Below are 7,522 nucleotides of genomic sequence, written 5' to 3'. Positions count from 1 at the left end.
CTGACCAAGCACACAGCCATCCCTTACCCCCACCCACACACACACACACACACACACACACACACACACACACACACACACACACACAAACCCCTACTCCCACCTGCTAATGCCTCCTCGATGTTTCTAAGAGCAAATATTGTTTGTCTTTGTGGATTCCCTGCCCAGTGAAATTCCATATCGCTCTTGCTGTGCTCATTGTTTTATTGTTTCATGTAGCAGTAGGACGAACGTTCATCCAGTCCACCATTTAAATTCTATAATGCAATGTTTACCCTAACAAATGCCTGCAGACGTCTTTTAAAACACTTTAACGTGCCGTCTTCTGAATGCAATCGGCGCCCGTCAGCAGACAGTTTGTTTAAGCCATAAAAAAATGTGTCTTATTTATAACGGCGTTAGACGTATGCGCTGCATTTCTATTGCTATGCTATTTTTATATTTTAACCGCTTCAAAACAGTTTTTTTCTCTGTCGTAAAATTGTGTTCCCAACTCGATTCATCGCATCAAACCTCGATGAAACAGAGAAGCATCATCATACGTTAAAATTATTAGGAGTAAAATAATTGTCAGGCAGAGGCTATAACATGGCGCCGTCTGCCATTTTGTTTCTCATTGCAATATCAATTGGCCTGATCGACTGACTTTGTATCACACAGCTGCAGCAGCCTAGTACTCCAGAAGGAAAGCTGTGGCTTTTCCCTGCCTTTTCTCCCTCCCGGATGTCAGTTAAAGTGCGGCTGCATCGTGTGTTATTGTTAGTGCTTCATCTAATGTTAGTCGTTTTTGATCATTTAATCTGAGAAAAAAAAAAGCAAGATGTTGGCAGTAGTAAGAACTGCTTTGTGCGTTTTGTTTTGTTTTTTTAAACGGAAACCGATTTTATATAGTCGCCTTAAATAGTCTGCATTTGCTTCTAAAGTCCGACTAGTCATGACTCCACAATTAAGATGTGACAGGTAATTACGACACGCAACAGAGGCACAATGTAGCGGCAATGTAGACACGCAACACAGCGGCAAGAGCTGGCAGCAGTCCCAAAGCCAAAACTGTATCCTCAGATGAACTTTATGTCATGCAAAGTACAGTATGCACACTAAGCATAAATTCACAGAGCATGCTTCCCTAAAACTAATGACTAATACTCCTTGGAGTTCTAACATATGCTTTTTTTACTCATTTTTTTTTACAAGCTATTCCCCAAAAATCTTAACATATACCCAAGACATCTTTATACATTGAAGCCATAATGAAGTCATGAGTTTCTCAATTGGTTAAAACGCATGGCGAGATGTGACGTATACCTTGAACTCCTTCTAATAGGATTCTATAGCTCCTGCCAAAGTGCATGACTGAACTGAGCTAGTATCTCATTTAGGGAAAGGAAGAAAAAAGAAAGAAAGCGAACAAATACCTTGCATTGCAAAGCGGCCTTTTCCTGCACTTTGTTAGTTTAAATAATATTGGCATTTTTCTCCTCTCTCTCTAATTGTCTTTGGCCGTATGTGTTTCTACTAAAAACCCGTCTAGCAAAGAGGAGTGCGCGGAGAGAGGAGAAGAGTTTTTTTTTGTGCAATCCAGCCTGTGCTGCTGTGAGGAAGAGAGAGCCGGCGAGGAACGGGGTGGTGGCCGTGCAGTGAAAGCAGCCCTCACAAGCTGTGCAGCCTGAAGCAGTAGCAGCCATGTTAAACAAGTCTCCGTGAGCTCGAGCCCCGCTTATGTATTTGTGCTCTCCAAAGCCGACAGGAAGTTTTCACAGAGTAAAACGTAAGAAAAAGTTTAACCCCCACCTTATGTTTTTCCTCTCTGTCTCCCTCTTTCTCTCTTTCTCATTGTCTCTTGCTAGGAATGAAGTCCCCTCTTTAATTCTCAGCAGTTTATAAAGCAGAAATGAAATTTTTTTTTAAAAAAGAGAGAAAAAAAAAAAGCTCCTCAGTAATAAATACACTTTACATATCTCCTTCCTCCTTTTCTTCCCTTATAGAGCTCCTGGTTCAAGGCCGAGGGGGGAAAAAAGTTAAAGCCACGAGGTCTGCCTTTTGCAGTTTTTTAGAACCAGAGCCAAAAGAGGCAGGAAGTTGTTGTACAATAGCGTTACAGTAATCTGCCTCAAATGGAAAAAGCCAAATGCTGATCGCGGAGTGGAGAAGGTGGCAGAACAGACAGAAAGAGGGAGGGAGGGACAGGCAGGGAGAGAAAGAGCTCTAGCGTGTGAGAAGCAAAGCATAATCAATGCAATCTAAGATGGTGGAAACAGCCCTGCTGTTTAGTAGGGACCCCCCCCCCCCTTTCTCCTCTCCTCTCCTAGTTCCCTCTGAGGCTCACTTATGCTTCATGTAAATCTGTGCAAGAAATTGGTTCAAACTAAACGCGTGGACCATTATGTGATCTTTTTTTTTTTCGTTCTCCATTTTAAACAAGACAAATCGGCATCTCTGGGGGGGGTTTCGCTAAAATGTTCTCCGAACTGTTGAACATTGAATACCGGGGCATGTAGCAGCTGTTTTTCCTCGAGGAAAAAGCAGCAGAGTCTCACCCAAAAATGCTTATCAGCCTTTTTTGACTTTGTGCCAAAATAGCTGCGAAGGTTCGGCTACAGCCTTTGCTTTGTGACAGAGCCGGGGCAAGAAGGAGGCGTCCTGGCCATGCGTTCTTTGCCACATGTTACTGAAATTAACACTCTCCGTGCTTTTCTTTTTCACTTTGTGTGCTCGCGTCCTTGTGTGTGTGTGTGTGTGTGTGTGTCATGGTCTATTCTATCCATTCAGGCTGCTCAGGCATGCCAAAGAGTTAATGCGCTCTGAGTGTGTGTGTACGTGTGTTCCTTTCAGTGTGTACTTCCAGATCTGTAAAGCTCCACCACGGTAAGAGATGAGGTTAATAATTCAAGGAGATCTCAGAAGTGTTGCATATTTCAAGGATCCTTCAGCGGGGGCAGCTTATGCTGAATGACTCTGTATTCTCCCGTTTTCCTTGCTTTTCTTTGCACTTGCTGATATAGTTGCTGACGTACGTTATAGTGGATCCCAGTATGGCGTGTGAGTGCAGGCACTGAGCCTGCGCGCTGCCTGGGAGGAGTGGATTTCTGTGTCATTCTTCTTCCTCCACCCCTCCCACATTTAGTGCTTTCCACCCTCCCACTCTGCCTCGCTCTCTTCCCTTCTGTGTCTCCATCTCCCACCCATCTTATGCTCCCTCCCTCCCTCCCCAGGCCCCAGTGCAAATACAGTTCCTTGCCGTGTTGGACATGTGATGAAAAAGTGACTGGTTCGCGCGCTCTGCTACACCTCCTATTTCATCATCAGCCGAGCTTTTCTACCCCTTCACTGTATGCATGTCTGTCTCCTCCTCTCGGATTCTCTCTCTCTCTCCCTCTCTCTCTCTCCCCCTCTCCTCGTCTTCTCTCTCTGAATCGGTCGCTCCTCTCTTTCTGCTAGAGCCACACGCAAGGGGGAGACTTGAGCTCTGCGAGGGGAGAAAAAAAAAAGACAAAAAGTCTGCTGCTATTTCTACAGTCAGGGCCTCCCCGCAGCCCGCCCTGCCATAGATGGATCTTTTTTTTTTTTTACTCACTACTAGCTGGATTTTAACCCTCTGCCTCCAACTAGCTGCACAGCAGCTCTGCAAAACCTGGCAACAAGTGGCTTTTTTTAGGGGCCCTTTTCATACTTTTGGCACATTGATTTTTGCACCGCTCTGGATTTTTGATCACTTTTCTGCTTTTCTGTTGCTTATTTTCTAAAACTGTACCTCATTTTCCTCTTCTTTTTTTGTTTGTTTGTTTAGTTTTATTAGGTTTTTTTTCCCCCTTGCTGGTTTTTAGCCATGTTTATTTGGTTTCTCTCATTTTGGATCAAAATTTTTTCCAAGGTGGTGTTTCTCCATCTGATGGGCCTTGATCCACCTGGAATGCCAGGGGCGCCATTTTTGACGGGTAACCTGTTTGTGGTGGTGGGCTCGTGGTCGGGATGTCCATGGATGGCAGTCACAGAGTGACCAGTGTCTCAGTAGGGTATACGTGTGCGTTTTAAAGGGGATGTTTCGTAATCCGCGCCAGCGACTGGCGTGAAGTACCGCACCTTGTTTGTATTTACTCTGCTTCTCCTCCTGTTTCCTCTCCATGTTCTCTCTCCTTCGCTGTCTCCTTGTGTCTCTTTCTCACTCTTGTTCTCTCTCTTTCACGCCGACTCGCTCTCGAGGGCAAATGAGTGGTGCGCTGAGCCGGAGCTCTTACTGGGACAGGTGCCAATTGCAAACAAAAGAAATTAACAGGCAATAAGCGAAAAAAAAGGGGGGGGGAAGCGAATTGTCGAATTGCAAGTTGTTGAGATGTCACCAGTAGCTGTGCACGTTACGTCGCCGCATGACCGGTTTGCATTATTGTTGCGTTACGTTATCAAGTATTAAAGTAAAACAGAGGTTTGAATACTTTGCTTCACTTATTCCAGTGAAGGCATTTCACTTGAGAAGAGGGAGGGAGTAATGTGAGAGAGAAGCATATAGACTTGTGAATTATTCATGTGCTCAGCCAAGGCTGAGACTGGACTGGTTGTGCTATTTGCATGCATCAGACATGCTGTTTGTCTGTTTGCTAACATTCCTCATTCAAAGACTTGTTAACTAGCAGCCGGGCTTAGCTGGAGTCTCGCAGACAGCCTCATGGCCTCCTATTGTTTCAGGCCTCACCGGGCCTGGACCCAGCTGGTGGCAGGCAAGCCATGCAGCCCTGAGCTTTGGGTTGAGACTGTGGTTGAAGGAGGGATTTGTGCCTGGAGGTGAGACTGACGTGGGCACTGAGGCTGGAGCTGAGGCTGAGGCACGGCTGTGAACGGGACATTCTGAGGGAAATCACGGGGTTATGCAAGAAGCACCAAACTGGAGCTTATGGCTTTCTCCTCTTCTTGACAGAGATGTGGATCAAAGCGGGAAGAGCTTCCGAACCTCACCGGACATTTAGCGTCTTTGCTCTGGTAACTGGTGAGTAATTTTCATTTAAAATATGCCTATGGATGCATGGTTTCCGATGTACTTTATCAATGTGTTTGCATTTTGCACGTTCAGTTTTCGCAGGAATCCTGTACAAATAAACATCTCGATGAATTTGAGGTCTTTGCACAAAGTTTCTTTTCACCTGAGCGAGCATTTATGCATCTGAATTTAAAGCCCTGCACTTAGAACAGCAGATATCAGAGCGTTAACAGCTATTCTCATGATTTCAAGAACATTTCCCCACTAAAAATTTCTACAAACTCATTCATAGTTTAGCGATACGCACAAAAAAGGCAGAAAAGCACTCTGTTGACCGGATAATCCTACTTTAATGCAATCAGTGAGTAAGTGCAAGGCCACAGTTGTGGAGGTATTTCATATGAGTGATGTTGTCCGAGCTTAGAATGCACTGTATGAAGAGAAGCACGTGGTGCGCTGATCATTTCGATCAGTTTAATGTTTTCAGAAGCTTTTGGAGGACGTCTTAATTTTTACAACTATTTATTTTTAAATGGCAAATTTCTTTGAGTTCGTGCTTTTACAGTTTGTACTTGGTAAGCTTATATTTTATTCAAGAAAACAGAATAGAGAATAACTCACCATTTCTTCACCATTTGCTTTTGTATACATAATTTTTGTTAATCGGAGGATTCCTTCATATTTTTTCCCCACTTTTGGATCTATACCTTACATGTCTGAATACAGATTTTACAAGACTTGTGCTTTTGATACAAGCGCTTTACATACAACTACAGATGCTTTTGTTATTATGTTGATACTAATCGCATTTCTCTTGATTTGATGGAAGAACAAACCTGAATGAGCAACAAACGCAGCAGTTTCACCAACAAGAGAATTTATAAAAAATGACTGTGGATATTGTGAATTTAATGATCAAGATCATGGGAAATCTGTACTGCTTGAATGTTTTTAAGACATTAAAATAGCAAAGTATATTCCCAAGTCTAATGAGAAAAATCTTCTTCGAGGTGTCGCTTGAAAGTATAATCAAATTTGCAGTAAAGCTGTTTTCTGATTGCGTTTTTTGAAAATTGCGGAAATTTTCTAGTTTAATCAACAAAAGTTTGCGTATTTGTCGAATATTCTGCTTTGGATTTCAGATGTGCTGTGTTATGTTGGGTGTCGGGTTTTACATAGAAGATGACTTTTTTTGAAGGACAAAGTCAAAATGATTACTCAAAGCTTTCAAGAGTGAGGCTTACTGTTGCATATGTAGCTTATTATGCTCATTCATATGAATGTAAGCTTTGCTGTACTAGCTGTGAACACATGGTTTTGGCTGGAGGAGTATCTCGCTACTCCACCCCAAGGCCTTTTTGGCACTGAATGGCAGGAGTGCAGTGGAAGGTTGCATGTCGAGAGGCAGATGGCAGGGTTTTCAGCATTTTCTCTCTGTGTGTAAAAGCATACCTACAACAACACAACAGCCTGGTACAACCCACAGTGGGTGCACTGAAGCAAACTAACAGTTTATTGCATCTACACAGCAGAGCTAGCAATGGGACACACACAGACACAGTCACACATACACACTAATACAAATTTACCGTCAAACGTGCGCGTAAATGTATTTGTGTAGCTAATAGTAGTTCATAATAATTGTACTTTTTTTTTGTTGATGCTTTCTTGGTGTATGATGTGAGGTTTAGTCAAATAGTTGGTTAGAAGCATTTTTTCATGTAATTACCAACAGCAAAGTGGCTCAAATGGCTTCTTTTAATTTTTAATTTTTATTTTATGTAAATGGAAATATGTACTTAATATAATGCAGAAGCAAAGCAGACACCAAAACTGCATGCCACAGCTACAACACCAAGTTCTCAAACTTGAACTTGACTGTCCTTGAACTTGAATGGGGGGGGAAAAAATCAACAATTATTCTTAGTCTTAGTATGTTAGTTAAAACATATGGTGCTAACAAAAATCCAACTGAAAAAACGTGGGACATTTTTTAATAGATAAGCAAAAAGAAAGTGTGTGTGTGTGATGGGGGAAGGGGGTGCACTATGCAAAAGATTATTTGTCATGTTCAGTTATTTTTCTACAATATTCGCAGCAATTCTGTAAGTAATTTATTACTGTTTTTATTATATGTATCATACTGAGGTAACCCTGCTACTTTAAATTTATTACTCACTTTCAGTTTAATTTATATTTGAGTTTGTCCATGTGAAACTCAAAAATGTCATGACGCGTAGTAAAAAGAGAAGAAAATATAAAAACGGACGAATATGTGCACATGTGCACGTCCTCATTTTTTTCTGCCAAGTGTAATTGTTTAAAACAAATCAAAAGTTTGTCCCGTGAAGTTTTTTTGTAAGCACACGTCTTCATAGAGGAAACTAAACAGAAAGCGTAAAAGAAAAATGTGTATGCTAAAACACTGTTTTTAAAGTATTTACATTACTGTAGAGATCAGTGTACGGATGGCTAAGTCACAGCAGCAGCCTTTTTTGGTGTGTGTGTGTGTGTGTGTGTGTGTGTGTGTGTGTGTGTGTGTGTGTGTGTGTG

At 42.2% G+C, this 7,522-nt stretch overlaps 1 long non-coding RNA gene across 2 annotated transcripts in view; it reads left to right on the top strand.

Annotated features, from left to right (window-relative positions):
* The window catches only part of LOC102206444 (uncharacterized), a 49,227-nt gene that overhangs the window by 19,113 nt on the left and 22,592 nt on the right, over positions 1 to 7,522 (top strand). The window contains exon 2 of one of the 2 annotated variants that reach the window (XR_311606.2): positions 4,910 to 4,978. This is a non-coding gene — a long non-coding RNA (uncharacterized LOC102206444). Of the gene's footprint in view, positions 1 to 4,146; positions 4,979 to 7,522 lie in introns of those variants that run through there. The other variant, XR_001290315.1, reaches the window with a different exon arrangement.

Source organism: Pundamilia nyererei, unplaced genomic scaffold, assembly GCF_000239375.1.
Source record: "Pundamilia nyererei isolate P.nyererei 1_Seehausen unplaced genomic scaffold, PunNye1.0 scaffold00027, whole genome shotgun sequence".
Taxonomy (NCBI): domain Eukaryota; kingdom Metazoa; phylum Chordata; class Actinopteri; order Cichliformes; family Cichlidae; genus Pundamilia; species Pundamilia nyererei.
The sequence above is the reverse complement of the archived record's forward strand: the minus strand, read 5'-3'. Positions and strand labels throughout refer to the sequence as shown.